The sequence below is a fragment of the Hippocampus guttulatus genome, chromosome 9, assembly GCF_054856545.1.
Source record: "Hippocampus guttulatus isolate MCC_2025c chromosome 9, RoL_Hgut_1.0, whole genome shotgun sequence".
Taxonomy (NCBI): Eukaryota; Metazoa; Chordata; class Actinopteri; order Syngnathiformes; family Syngnathidae; genus Hippocampus; species Hippocampus guttulatus.
Window position 1 is genome coordinate 18290791 of NC_141269.1, and position 14687 is coordinate 18305477.

At 41.7% G+C, this 14687-nt stretch overlaps 1 protein-coding gene across 5 annotated transcripts in view; it reads right to left on the bottom strand.

Annotated features, from left to right (window-relative positions):
• Positions 1-215: 215 nt before the first annotated feature.
• Positions 216-14687, bottom strand: part of LOC147200659 (endonuclease V-like) — a 77000-nt gene continuing 62528 nt past the window's right edge. For 2 of the 5 annotated variants that reach the window (XM_086121228.1, XM_086121225.1), the window contains one exon: positions 3398-5217. The gene's annotated coding sequence lies outside the window, so the exon portion shown is untranslated. Of the gene's footprint in view, positions 331-3397; positions 5222-14687 lie in introns of those variants that run through there. The other 3 variants (XM_086121227.1, XM_086121224.1, XM_086121226.1) reach the window with 2 other exon arrangements.

Sequence of the window (14687 nt, forward strand, 5' to 3'; positions counted from 1 at the left end):
GCGCAAATGTGGGCAGTGAACACCTCGACTGTTGACATTTTTTTTTTTTGTGGGAAAGTATATCACAGGGTAACTATTATAACTGTAACGGTTCCAGTGGTATTAGATTCAATATCATTGTGGCAAAGTCGCTGATGGTGTAGTGATACACTCACCTGACTTGTGCACAGGCAGCCTAAGATCGGTTCCCACTCAGAGATGGTATGGATGTGGCCGTGAATGATTGTTTGTCTTTATATGTGCCCTGCGACTGACTGGCGACCAGTTCAGGTTGTAGGCTGCCTTCCGTCTGAAGTCAGCTGGGAGAGGCTCCAGCAACTCCCCGTGACCCTGTTCAGGATAAAGAGTGTTGAACATGGAGGGATGGATGGATATCATTTGTGCAGCAGTAGCTCATCTCTTCGGACTTGGGCGATGGAGCCAAAGGGACACAGCTCATGGCCTGCTGGGGACAAATGTAAATATAGCAACTGCCTCCCAGGTACTAGTGAGGTCCCCTTGAGCAAGGAGCTTTTCTTACTCCGCAGCTCAAGAGGTACAGCACTGTTTGTGGACTCATTTCACGCTGACATCGCTCCTTGCGTGCCTGCAAACAGTGTGGGGGATCTCGACCACTGTGGGGTGTGCAATGCAAAATATACAGCAAAGTGTGAGTTGAATTTCCCTTTGACGGATGATACTGGGCATAATAAAGTCAAATCAAATATTTAAAAGTTGTGAAACCGACCGTATATATTTCCTGCATCGTCACAACTCCACCGAGAAAAAGTACCTGATTTTCAGCTGTGCATTATTAAATTGTGTTAAACACATATATAAACATGGGAAAAGGACATCGGTTTACCACATTTTCAACGTGCGTAACCAATGTACATGTTCGGATCAAGTAAATTCGAAGGATTTTTTTCCACAGTGTGTTTATCAAACTTCTCATTTAGGAATGGATACAAAGGAGAAGAAATAAGATTCAACTCATTCGTGATTTGAAAAATGGAAGAGCTGTCATTGCTCTCCTCTGTCAGAATCTTTGGCTCAAAGCTGAGGAAAATCAAGTAAATGTCGATGTCAGAAAAGACAAAACTGCAGTCGAAAAGTGTCAGATCATGCGATCCGACAATACGCCTAACTGGAATCATTGCAAAATAATCAATTATTAATCACCCATTTTTCTTTTGGATGGCTCCTAAATACAGTACTACTTTGGACAAAAATAGCCATGCAGTACACTTTTGAGGATGAGCAGGAGGAACCATAAACTCAACCTTTTGGGACTCAATATTGCGAATGTCCACCATGTGGACTCTTATGGAGATGAAAAATGTAATTTTAATTTTTTTAAGTTTTACATTTTCATTCACTCGTCATGGGCACACATCCGCTACCTCGCAAAAAATACAATTTCAAAGCAGTAACATTGAGGGCTCAATTTTCATGACCTGAGTAATTCCCGCATTGTGCTCGGCATTAACCGCAGATTAGACCTGATGTTGGTAATTTCATAGACGAGCAAAGGCTGGTGGTTCTGGGAGAAGGTTGTCTGCTGTTGTGGGTTTTGCACAGAGGTAGCACATCAATACTAAGATCATTAAACCCACGACTGTTCGTGTGCCCCCACCTAGCTGTGTCGCACAGTGGAATGACTGAAAAAAATACAACACAATGATTGACAAACTTCGAAGCACACTTTTCACAGAGTGTAATTTTGAATTAAATGTGTCCGATTAAACCCCCTGTCTGTCCTGGCTGGCATTTCCAGCACACTCCTTTTGCTGGGCCGGCGTTTCCAGCTCGGTGGAGACAAGTTTGCCAAAATGGCAAACACGCAATAAGCCTTGAACTGATAACAAAAATCAGGATGCGCCGCCATTTGGGCCTTTGTGCATTTGTGATGTCTACAAAATAAGGCCCTTGTTTTCCTGTAACTGTCATGTTCTGTTTTGTTTAAGGACAATCAAGACAACAACTTAAGTGTGTGATTACTCGCCGCGCTCATGACTTTGTTCCAAAGTGCAATTCTCTAGACACTCCATGGTTATGCCTCGTAGTTTTCTTGTCACGTTTGGTACCGTATTGGCCCGAATGTAAGACGGCCCCGTCTTTTTCAAGACTCAAGTTTGAAAAAAGACTTTTTGAACACCAAATACATTTTTATACAGAAAATAATTACAGTACATCTGAAACAAATGATTCTAACAATATATTTGAGAGAAAAAGCATGTTATTTTGCCACATTCAAATCTGAACATTTTAACATGTAAACTAAAGTGCAATCACATTGGTAAATGAATGGCTTCTGGTTTTTGAAATGTAAATTACATCATGACTTCTCCTCAGCTGCCGGTTAACCTGGCCGATCTTCGACCCAGATTGTCGCGTCGTTTCTACATTTTCTGTTATCTCTTCTATTATTTTTTTTCTTTTCTTTCTTATCGCTATTTTTTATTTTTCTTCTTCATGCTACCGCTATTTTTATTTTTATTCTTCGTGACAGGGGTTCGCTTTGGCCTGGGGAGTCAAGTTCAGCATTTGCTTCAATGATATCTGGCGCCATGTAGCGTCGTGAATGGGTAGAATGTCTAAACCCCGAATATAAGACGACCCCCACTTTTTCAGTCTTATTTCAATGCAAAAAACACCATCTTATATTCGGGCCAGTACGGTATTTTTTTTCACACTACTCAACACTCTCGACTCTGCATTCTTGCCTGTTCAGAGAAGTCCCTTGTCATCATTGTCACAAAATCTAAACTCATCTTTGGCCAAGCAATGGATGGGGAGGGCTGTCCAGTTGCTTACTTTCATGAGATAAGGTCACTCTCTGCAACGGGCTAATTTCAACAAGGCGAGAGTTACAATTATTGACTGTTTTTGAGAAAAGCATGTCACACACATGTTCTAAACAGAAGTGGGGACTGTTTCAATTGTGGGGAAAAAAATGGATAAAATATCTCCTTAATTGAGACCCGTTAGAGCTTCGAGCAGACTGATAGCAATATGGAGGTGTATGGCGAGACCACCATAAGAGGATAAACATGCTGTTCCAGATCATCCCCAAACAACCTCCACAGTCAACATGGCAGGCCTATGTGACGCTTAACTGGGACGTTGCTACGGTGCATGAAAACCACCTTGAGAGTTTGGGGGGGGGGGGCGGCATTTCAAGGCAGGGTGGTTCAATATCCTTTTTTCTTCCTTATTCCAAAAGATCCCTTCGGTTGAGTATAAAATGTCAAAGAACCATCAAATATTACCAGGCTCAATCTTCCAAAATCTAACAATGAAAATATGCCTCTATACAGTATATCTTAATAATACATGAGCATATAAGAAAAATAACATCTTATCCCTGTTGTTGAAGTAAAAAATATTCACTGCAAGAATACCTTGGAAAAAAATGCCATGTCATAAGAACAGTGTTTATTTTATTACCCTAGCAATTACTTTCGCTTCCTACAGCGTGTAGTAGTCAGCAGTTTCCCAACCTTGATCAAGCCAAGGCACATCTTTTACATTAGACAAATATCTGACATAAAACCAAAAAAGACTAATGTCACACAAAGTTAGTATGTGTCTGCCTTTCACTATACTACAACAGATCCAACCAATATTTGTAATTAATAAATAGAAATGTTCACACAAATTTAGTGAAATTGAATACTTTCGAATACAAAGACCGTATGTCGCGGGTTTGCGCATGACGCGAATGTTGTTTTTTCGTCAAGGTTGGTTCACAAGTTGCAAAGATGTTCGCCAGACATTCGGAAACAATTTGTTAGGGTGGTTCTGTGTGTGACCAACAGGTGGCATTGTAGGGCTCCTCCTGCAGTGGCACACCTGTTGGTCAATCTTTCTTTAGTGTGTGGTTAAAAGGACTCCCTGCCGAACAGTCAGTGTCGGATCATTGTGTGTCTCTGTGCAGGTGTCATGTTTTGTTTTCTGTCTTAGGTTTTTGCTATTTTGATTTCTTTTGGTTTTTCTGGACTTTAATCGAGTGTGTTTTTTTGAGTTAGTTTCTCCGGTGTATTCCTGTTTGCAATTTTGTTAAATACATCTTGGTCACTCCACCCTGCATCCCTGCTTTTTGGGGTCCTCCAACTGCCACCTCGCAAATCGTGACACAATTTTAACAGTCATAAACAGTTTATCTTGTCACAAAGACATTTTGAACATTGTTCATATTTGATGTACATACAAGCCATTTTTTCCCCTCAAAGTTATGAGTCTCATTGTTGTGGGGACAGTATGTTGATCCCCAAGCCCTCCTACTGATCAATACTGCCCATTTCTATTTTTGGGTCTCATCCCTGTGGAGTCAGCTCACTCACAACCTTGTCCTTGGTTTCCGCTCACATCGACAGGCCCGTGTGGCAGGGCGCTGCTAGCTGCCAAGTCTGACTCACTTGGTGATGACACATCATGCACAATATCCTCTTTTACAATTTATGCTAGTCAGCACTTGCAGTCATCCATCCATCCATTATCTGAACCGCTTATTCTCACGAGGGTCGTGGCTTTGCTGGAGCCTATCCCAGCCGTCATCGGGCAGTAGGCGGGGGACAACCTGAACTGGTTAGCAGCCAATCACATGGCACACAGAGAAAAACAGCAATTCCTGCTCACACCTAGGGACAATTTAGAGTGTTCCATTAACCTACTGTGCATTTTTTCAGAATTTAGGAAGACAACAGAGTGAGTGCCCGGGGACAACCAACACGGGCAGAGGGAGAGTTCCACACAGGAAGCCCGGGGGACTGGAATCAAACCCATGATCTGGGCATGCTAACCAGTTGATAACTGTTGCGTGCCGCCCATTGCAGGCATTTAAGAAAAAAATACAAAGAAAATATTTCCACTGAATTGCCCCACCACACATCCATGCATATTTATAGAGGAACAGAATATCAGGGACATTTATTATTTATTGAAAAACCACTCGATGTTAAAAAAAAAAAAAAAAAAAAAAAAAAAAAATCAGACTGACCCCAAAATGTAATGAGAACAGTATATAAAAAGAGTCAACCTGACCCATATCCACTTTAAATGTAGGGCGAGTGCATAAAAACGTAGACAATCTGAACACGTCTTCTCAGAACACCTGCACTTTTAAAATCTCAAACACACACACGCACGCACACGCACACACTCACTGCATTTGCGCAGCATTTTGCAGGACAACAAAGTTGCTGATCTTCAAAGTGCCTTCTGCCGCATCACTCACTTTCTGAAAAAATAGTGAGACAGAGATAGGAAGAGTGAGCGAGAGGGAGAAAGAGTTGCATTAGTCACGAAAAACAAACATCTGTTCCCATCTGTAGACACACGCCATCTCAATCAAATTTAAATTAAGCAAAATACAAAAGTAGATGACAGCAAAAACATCCAAATTGTTCATGATCATCCTCTCGCATCTGACTGCTCATCTCCACTGTGGCCCAAACGAGTAAATAACCAGACGGTTAAACTTTGCTTGAGGTAAAACTCGATATCCGTAAACCATAAGTAGCCAAATAATTTAGGGGCATATTCTCCCAAGTCTTTCAGCCAGAGAACGCGGCCGGCTGCGCAGATTCTTACATCAACGTAAGTGTGTCACTTACGCACCTTCATGGAATGAGTTAAGCAAACGAGGACATTTATTGAGATCACCTTGAACTTGGGAAAACTAATCTTCATTTGGACCTATTTCCTGATTTGTTAATATCAAACATTATTTGAAATCAACGAAGCTTGTGAGGGAAAAGTGGTTAGGATTGCACGACGGCCCGTGTTTTATGCTATGTGTTGTGTTTATTATTTTACTTTATGTTAACTGTTTTGTTGCTCGCTTTGTTACAGCTGCAGCTGTTGTGAAAGCGCTGTATAAATCAGGATGTATTCTCTGAAAATCCTCTGATGCCAAGCACACCTCAACACGTCAGGAGAGTCAATAATTCCTCAGCATCTAGTTTTCCTAAACAGAATAAGAATATGTGAACATCTATACAATACGCTTGGAGCAGCCCGGAAAAATGTGTTACGACATGTTGCACATGAATGTACCGTAGTTTCTGCACTAAAAGGCGCACCTAAAATTATTCCATGTTCTTAAAAGCTCACAGCGCACCTTAAAATCCGATGCGCCTTGTGTATGGTTATTACGGTAATACGTCAACCCCAAAATGGCTCCCTGCTAGAGAAATGCTTCCAACGCAGAGTGCAGATTTAAGGCGATCGGGTTACGCAGTTGAACACTGAAATAGAGCAGCGGCAAAAGAGTTCAACATTAACGAGTCAATGTTATAACTTGCTGTTGGTTAAGTGAACTGTGTTGCTGCTTTATTAAATCCGCTTGACTGACATTTTCGTTCTGTAGCAATGGCACTCAACAGCTAAGGTGTCGTTTATTCAAAGCTTCTTTGATCTGTGACGTGGGTTGCGTCGGCGCTGATTGGTTGAACCACATGCGTACGCGCCTGCTCTCACGTACGCACATCAGAGAGCAGTGGACTATGGATTGCTGAGGCGCCCTTCACTCGAGTGTCGTTGCAGCAGTTCTGTTGTGTGTGTGTGTGCCAGAACGGTCGAAACACGAGGCCGTTAGCAACCTCCATTATTGTTTTCCAACACTGCAGCTGCTTCATCAAGTCCAGCTAGTTTGGCAAACTGACTGGCCACCCAGGACACCCTCAGTGCACTACGCAGGCAATAACATTAGCAAGCAGAGGCTCACAGCACAAAGTTTCAGTGTGAGGTCTGCGGCCCGACGGCGAATGTGGTGACTGTCCTCGCTCGTCACCGTGTCGAATGGCTACTGAAAGGTTACAAATTGTGAGTTGTATCATCTGGTGTGCACACACAAGGCAGATGTTGGGGATGAAGTCCTCAGAGTCTACCAACATGTCAGGGAGCTCTTGTGGACCAAAGTTTTTTTCATGCTGATATTTTTGTGTTGTTGGTGTTAATTATGCAGGGGCTGTGTGACGACTGAAAAAAAAATTGTTCCATTTCCTGCATCATCAAAGAGTAAAATACTGACAAACCAATTGTAATTCAGGTTCCATTCGAGATTGGCCTCCATCCTACAATTGCTAATAATAATACTGTGGATGTGGTTCTATCATATCTGCTGCTTGACACTTAAACTTGATAACGAAAGTAAAATTCTCAACTCAAGAGTGCCGTTAATTTGTTATTCCGCAGTTTGATCGTAACTTCTCCTTTTAATTTATTTTAATTCATGCTGTGGAAAGAGGAGAATCTGTCATTTTTTAACAGAATTTTCCTGATCAGGTAGAGCGGCCAGACAAAACCCACTTTTGACTAAAAGGCACCTGGCAGCTCAACAGGAGTTTGCCCAAAGGCACCTGAAAGACTCAGACCGTGAAGAATAATTTCTGTGGTCTGATGAGACAAAGATTGAGCCGTTGGGAGTAAATGGTGGATGTGGACAACGAAAATCTTGGCCAGTGTAATGGTATATCCATTTATCCATTCGTCCATCTCTCTACCGCATATCGGCAGCAGGGTCGCCGGGTGTGCTGGAGCCAATCCCACTTGATTCAGGGTGAGAAGCTTTGTATACACACCCGAAGCAATGTAACAAGTTTATTTTTTTCTTTCTGAATAAATAAAAAGTAAAATAAACTTTGCAATTTTTGCACTTCACAAATTATGGACACCAGTAAACAAAGCAAATGTTGATGCACGCAGGACCCTACAAAAATAACGATCACAGAAATCGACCCGCCCATCTACCAGGTGGCGTAACACTGTGTGCGGCACAGCACAGCCGGAGTCAGACTTAGCGGTGAAAATAAACCAGGAATGCATCCTGTTCTCCTTTCATTGCCGAATATGATCCCATCCTAGTGTGGATATTCCAAAAATATCCACTACTTAAGTGAGAGAACATTCTCATTATTGAATGTGGCCTTTTTCCATTGCACATGTGCCAGCCATGGACATATTTCGACCAGTCGTGATTTCCTGTTTTCTTTTAGCAGTGCTGTTGGTACAAAGATAAAAGATGAGTGCTATTTGATGAAACTAGTGCATTTAAAATGAAGCAAGGTGATTCGGTGTTCCATGACTCAACTAATGGGCAGTTACGCATAGTTTTTAATTAAATACAATATAGGGCATGATGATGCATGGGGTATACAGCGACAGAGATGCCGCAGTAATTAAAAAAGTGGATATTTACAAACGCCCAATTACTAATGGTGGGTCGAAAAATAAACGTTAGCTAGATTTAGAGCTCATTTTTGCTACAGTCCACTTAGTTCATTTGTCAGACGCATGAGCTGCAGTGTTCAAAAAAAAAAAAAGAGTTCTTCACTTCTTTGAGGAATGAAGGAAGTTAGTTGCAGCAAATTATTAATGGTGACCTGCAAATGAGAACAAAATCTGAGAGCAAACAAGCTGTTAGGTTACATTTTGACGTTATTGCAAAAATCTATCAAGTTGCTCGTGTATTAAACATAGCTTCAATATGATTTATTCATTAGCCCGACAAGGAAGATAAATGACACGAAATGAAACAATCTGTTTATTTGGGGTTATTCACACTTTATCAGACTCGCCTGTATACGCCGCATATGTAATTTGTATCCACTACTATCTACCGCTGGCAACTGGAAAAGTCAAACTACTTTGTATATGGATGGAAATATTCATTTAAGGGTCAATGAGTTGTTTTTGTAATGTTTTGTTGATTGGAATTGATTCTTAATTACTTTGCCACAAGCAGACGAGGTGCTGCTTGTTTATGTTCAACTACAGGTATGACTTCTACGACTACTTTTTCTACTTCATTGTGTTTTCCGGAGGTCTGGAAGGCCTGTGGCACCATGTTTCCTCAAACAGGTCAATTTGGGTACTACGACATGAATTTTGACAGACGTAAGAGATATTTTTTTCTCCAAGATGGCGCCCGAGTAGGCAGCCTTCGGCAAGTGCTCTTCAAGAGCCTTGCTTTTTTGTTCTTTTTTGGTATTTTTGTCTTTTGTTTTGTCACATGTTGTTTGTTGTTTCATCGTGTGGACCTGATATGGACTGTTTTCAGCGCTTTTTGGCCACGACATTCGTCAAAGGAGAAGTATCTGTGCTTGGTGGTTGCGCCTTCTCGGCAGCACGCCTGTACCAGCACAGATGTTGATTGGGAGGAATGTCGGCGCCATTGACTGTCGGTGCTGGACAGACCTGGGGCGCTTGTGTTTTTTGCGCCTGTAATGGGCAGCATTTTTCACAATCCCGTTTTGTTCAGTGGCTATGTCGGCGCTGTTGGATAGTCGGCATTGGTGCGGCTGGATGGATGGCTGCTGAAGTTGAGGATGAGGAGAGAGGAGCATCGGCGCTCTGCGCCGTATTTGGAACCGAGAGTCGCCGCTTGGAATTGAAATGGATTTCCATGGGACAGGAGAAGTGAACCAATCTCTTTTTTCGTCAATGGATGCTACAGCTTCTTGTTGACTTTGAAACTTAGCTTGTAGCCGACGTGTGCACATTTTGAGCATGACGTCTCTGATCCACTGGTTAAAGGACACTTTGATTCTCTCCTCTTTCATCTCAAACTGCTTCAAACAACAAAGCGTGTGACGGAAAAGTGGTTAGGACTGCACGACTGTCCGTGTTTTATGTTATGTGTTGTGTTTATTATTTTACTTTATGTTAACTGTTTTGTGAAGCGCTTTGTTACAGCTGTCGCTGTTGTGAAAGCGCTATATAAATCAGCATGTATTGTATTATTACATGTGTGGTGTGCTGTGTTCGCCATCTTGAGTACATCCTACGCCATGTGTCTGATTTACTCGATTGAGACAAACTTGATTGTGCGGGTAAGATGTGGAAGCTGGGCTACTACCAGAATGCACAAAAGACTGAGAGGAGAACAGTGTGAGTGACCACAGTCTTTTTGAAAATGTAACTTAGTTACTTTACCGATTACTTGTTTTCGAGGGTAACTTAGTTTACTGGCTACTTGATTTCAAAAGTAACTCAATTAGATGCTAAGTTATTTCAATAGTTACATTCGGCAAATCTGCTGGACATAAAAAATGAGTTGACACTTAATTGGGGGTGCATTTTTAACAGTGGCATTGAAGAATAAAGTTTGTTCTGAAAAATAAAATTAAAGGCAACCATTTTGACTTCTCATAATTATTTTCAATTCAGTCTTTTAGGGATTTCACTCAACACAAAAGGGCTACTAATTTTTAATTAAAAAAAGCAAACAAACCGTCTTCCTAGGTTAAACTTATCATGAATTAAATCTAAAATAAAGGCAGGCTTTTTTTTTACCTGCCACATTGAGCTATTCACATTGTAAAGGCAAAACGACATTCATATTGTGAAGATTAAATTTGGGAACCTTTTGCACTTACAATCTGGTGTGACTTTCTCTTTCAGGGTCTTTGTCTTTGAAGCGACAAAACCTCTGTCGACAACACACAGTTCAATCAACTTAGGTGAAAATTAAGACTGTACTTCCATCTTGAAAACATAAACCTCTCTCCTTCCTCCACTGCTATCTATAAACACGTGACTAGTCTGTGCACTGAAAACGATGATGCCAATTCCTCTTCCTTGCAATTCTTCAGTGACGTTGTTAAGTACTATAATGTTAGGAATTAGATGTTTGTTTCTACTTCTTCACACACGCATGAGAGACACTGTGGGTGAGATGAGTGTAACGATTGTCAACTCTTTCTCACGAATGCCATTTGCAGGCCGTGAATTGTAACTATTTGGCGAGGAAATGTGCAGTACTTTGAAATATTAATACGCTCCAAATGTCTGTAAAAGTGTCAAATGTTGCTTTTCACAAGCAGACGAATGGACGGACAGACAGACAGAGTTTTACTCTGTTGCTACCAAAAACATGTTGCTAGCTAATGCTGTGTTAGCTGTTGATAAATGGTGACCGAGTTGTGATAAATAGCTTGCCTAGGACAGTAATTATTTTGATAAACTTCAAGAAATATGTGAACGTGTGTCCTTCACCTTTTTAGGGCCTGCGATTACTACAGTGGACAGCTTATCATGTTTTCAGGTTACAGGGTGCATGAAAGGGTTAAAATTATGTTGAACGTGTTGGATGTTAATAAGTGCTCCCGTTGGGGGTTACACAGTAAAAGAATCAACTTACAACTAAGAATAACTTTAGAAACCATCTCTCGCCACATTGCCGCATTTTTTTCATCTCGAAATAATTTTTTTCCCACAGCACTTCACATATCCTGCTCTCTACTGTATGTGCAAAAGAAAGAAAAAAAAGACACCTTTGCGCTAATAACTCCCACACCGACAATGAGAGCGCCACTGCCACCTACTGTACAATTACACTTTACTCTGGTATATATACTGTATATATATATACCACAATTAAAACACATTCACCGTTGTTATACCCCCGGCATCGCACTGCGCTCTCGCTATTTAAGGACTGTTCAAGGCTAAAGTTGGGAAGATGGTTAGGGATTCATTTTTAATTGTTGGCATTGGCGAACATCAGCTTATAATTAACCTAAAATATCTTACAATGATACACAAAAGTGGCTTCATTGTAATATAAATTGAAAAAGTAATTAGTGCTGTATTCCCTGAATCTGTCCTAGAATATTTTTGTTATAATGAGAAGTTCAAGGTACACATTTTGATGACGCAACCCAGGAAGCTGCCAATGGAAAGAAAGAGACATAAGGGTTGATATGTTCAGCTTGCAAGAGATCGATGCACAATTATCTCTCCTCACCTGTCTGACCTGTGAGTGTGCACCGGACTAGCTTTCATGCACTTGTCACACTGCGTCAAACTCCGCACGTGAGCCAGTGCGTCAGTGAGTATGTGGAGGTGAGGGGCGGGTGTGTGTGTGTGGGAGAGAGAGAGAGAGAGAGAGAGAGAGAAACCTGGAGCAGTTAGAAGATCGCCGGAGGGGCTTAACTCGGGCTACAGAAATTTCTGACGGGACTAAAGCCCCTCTGAGTCCCCGTGTAGTGCCATCCCTGGGTACATGTAACAGGAGGTACAGGTAACAGGAACAACTGGGTTTCCAAGCAAGCTATTTGGGATTCAAGATATAGAAAAGAAACGTGAAATAAGATTTTTATGCACTTACCGCAGCATTTATGTATCGAAAGTTAGAAATGAAGCTGGAATGGCACTTGACATCACTGAGTTGAGCCAGCATTCAAAAATCAACAGGACTACAACTACATTTTCTTGCTAAAATAAAGATATTTTCCAAAATGTAAGCCTTTATATCAGATTTGTAACTCTGCACTCTGTTTCCGACTAAAAGACAAAATATCGGTCTAAGGATGGCATAACGCGGATGTCCAACACTCAGACTCAGACTGTGCTCAACCACAAACTGTTGCGGTTTTGGAGCGTCTCTGCAAGATGGTCAAGAACTTGGAGAAACTGGAATCCGTGCTCAAATATTGACTGAAATCACGGATTTGGCTGATCGACGCCACTAAAGAGACATAAGCCACGGACTCAAGGCTGTCTTAAATTCTTGGGCAGCCTGCTACCAAAACAACATCTGCTATCTCGACCTTCCCCTGATGAAAGTATCCACGGAAGCTAGTCCCCCACCATCACCCCCTCCCTCATACGTTCCCTTGTTTCACCGTCTTCATTGTTTATGTCTTATGACCTGTTGTAACTGTCATATGCTTGTGCAGGAGTTTTTTGCCTCACTCAAATGATCCTCAAAATGAGGGTAGTTCGAGCGTGGGGTTTTTTTCTCCCCCTCTCCCTCCTTTGTGGTTTCTTTCTGACTTTCGGGTTGAGTGAACGCAGGCACGTTTTGGCTGCCGCTGCTCAACCCGTATTGTTTTGTGTTTTTTGTTATTGTAAAGTGTCCTTGGGTGTCTTGAAAGGCGCTTATAAATAAAATGTATTATTATTATTATTATTATATATACACGGTACTGATGTCTGCTTTGCACAAAATGCATATGCATTTCATCCCCTTAGCTTAACCTTCACGTTGGTGTATTTTTGTTTGGACCAAAGGTTGCATCGAAAAAAAAGATGAATGTGACAAATGTATAACAATGAAGTATTGACCCGCTTGATCTGCGCACACGACAACATTCACCCTTGACAAAACAAATAGAGCAGAACAATCACACCAGCAACCCAACACCTGCTTCAACCTTAACGAAAACATGAAGGTTGCCAAAGATCGAGAATGCTCAATTAATTAATTTTTATGTGAGGGTTACATAAGTTAAGTGTGTTGCTTCAGCTACATCAGATGCCTGTAAGAGCCTGCTTAAACACTTTGTGGCATTAAAATGGCCGGAAAGATGACAAATGCACCACCTGCATGCACAATCAGCAGTCACAGCAGCGACTCTGTACTCGTGCGAAATTCCAAAGGTTCCCAAGGGGGACAAACTGAGTGCAGATTTCTCCGCTCCCAGTCTTCACCTTCGTAATAAACTGTGACAGTGAGACATAACGTAAACAAGGCTTCCTCTTTTCATTAATATTGGAGAACAGATTGACCCGGCAGTGTATTTGATTGTTTGTTTGTTTTTTTTTGTCTCAATTGAAGTTGTGAGGGCACATATGGAGTACAAAAAAAACCCACTTATAAAGATGGTACTGGTTACAATAGCAGCTCATATTCACATTTGTACACAGTTTGAACAAAAAAATCTCCATACCGTACATATGTGCTGACACTAATAAAAATAACACATTGCCATGTGCAATGACACACACACCCACACGCACAAAAAGTCAGCGCATTTTCAAACAGTAAACAAGGCTGTGAGATGCGACGCTGTGCCGGTAAGGCTTCGGGCATTACGACTGCACATAACACATGCCTACACACACTAACAGAGCCATAAACATGAGCAATATTTTCCCATTTCCTCTACAGGCGAGAGAACTGTAACTGTTTGGAGGGGCCGAGTCCATCACTGGTAATCATTTGCCTGACACGTCACACCGCCAGGGATATGAATCATGGCGGATGGGGTCACTATGGCGAGTGTGCGGCAAAGAAGAGAGCCCAAGTGAGCCATACTGGCTGTAAATGCTGGCCGTCGTAGACCTCACTTGTGTGTGTCAGTGTGTGTTTGTGTTCCTTACTGCATGTTAGCTCAACAAAGCCCGATTATATTATTTCCAAAACCACAGGCAAGAAAACACTGTAAGGCAGACAGGCTCCTCTTCAAATTAGCAGGAAAACTGGCTAAATCCAGCGGAGCAGATGGGTGGGATCAAATCCACATGGTCGTCAGTGACCATCAGTGGCCCTGAATGATTATGAGTTGTGTGCGGTTCAGAATGACTGATGTCGACCAATGTGAGCTGGTCACACATTCATTATGGCATTTGGATGTGGACACAAGCTGTTAAAAATGTCAGATTCGAAACGAAACAAAAAATGGTTTAGGATCCCACAATCGTAGACACCAGACAAAACTCCGAAACAAAAAAAAAATATTTATTCAAGAAAAAAAAAAACCACCAACAAAGTAGAAACAAAAATTGCTGGTCAAAAATAACCAGGGAAAAGAAAGCAATACATTTACAAAAAGCGCTTACAAAAGGCAAAGAAGTAATAACTAGTGATGGGTCCAGCAACACTGATGCGTCGGACGCATCCGTCGAGCTCACAGAGCAATCCACGTGTTGTGCGTGTGCTGCTTCGTGACGATCACGTGAGCAACACATGAACTGCG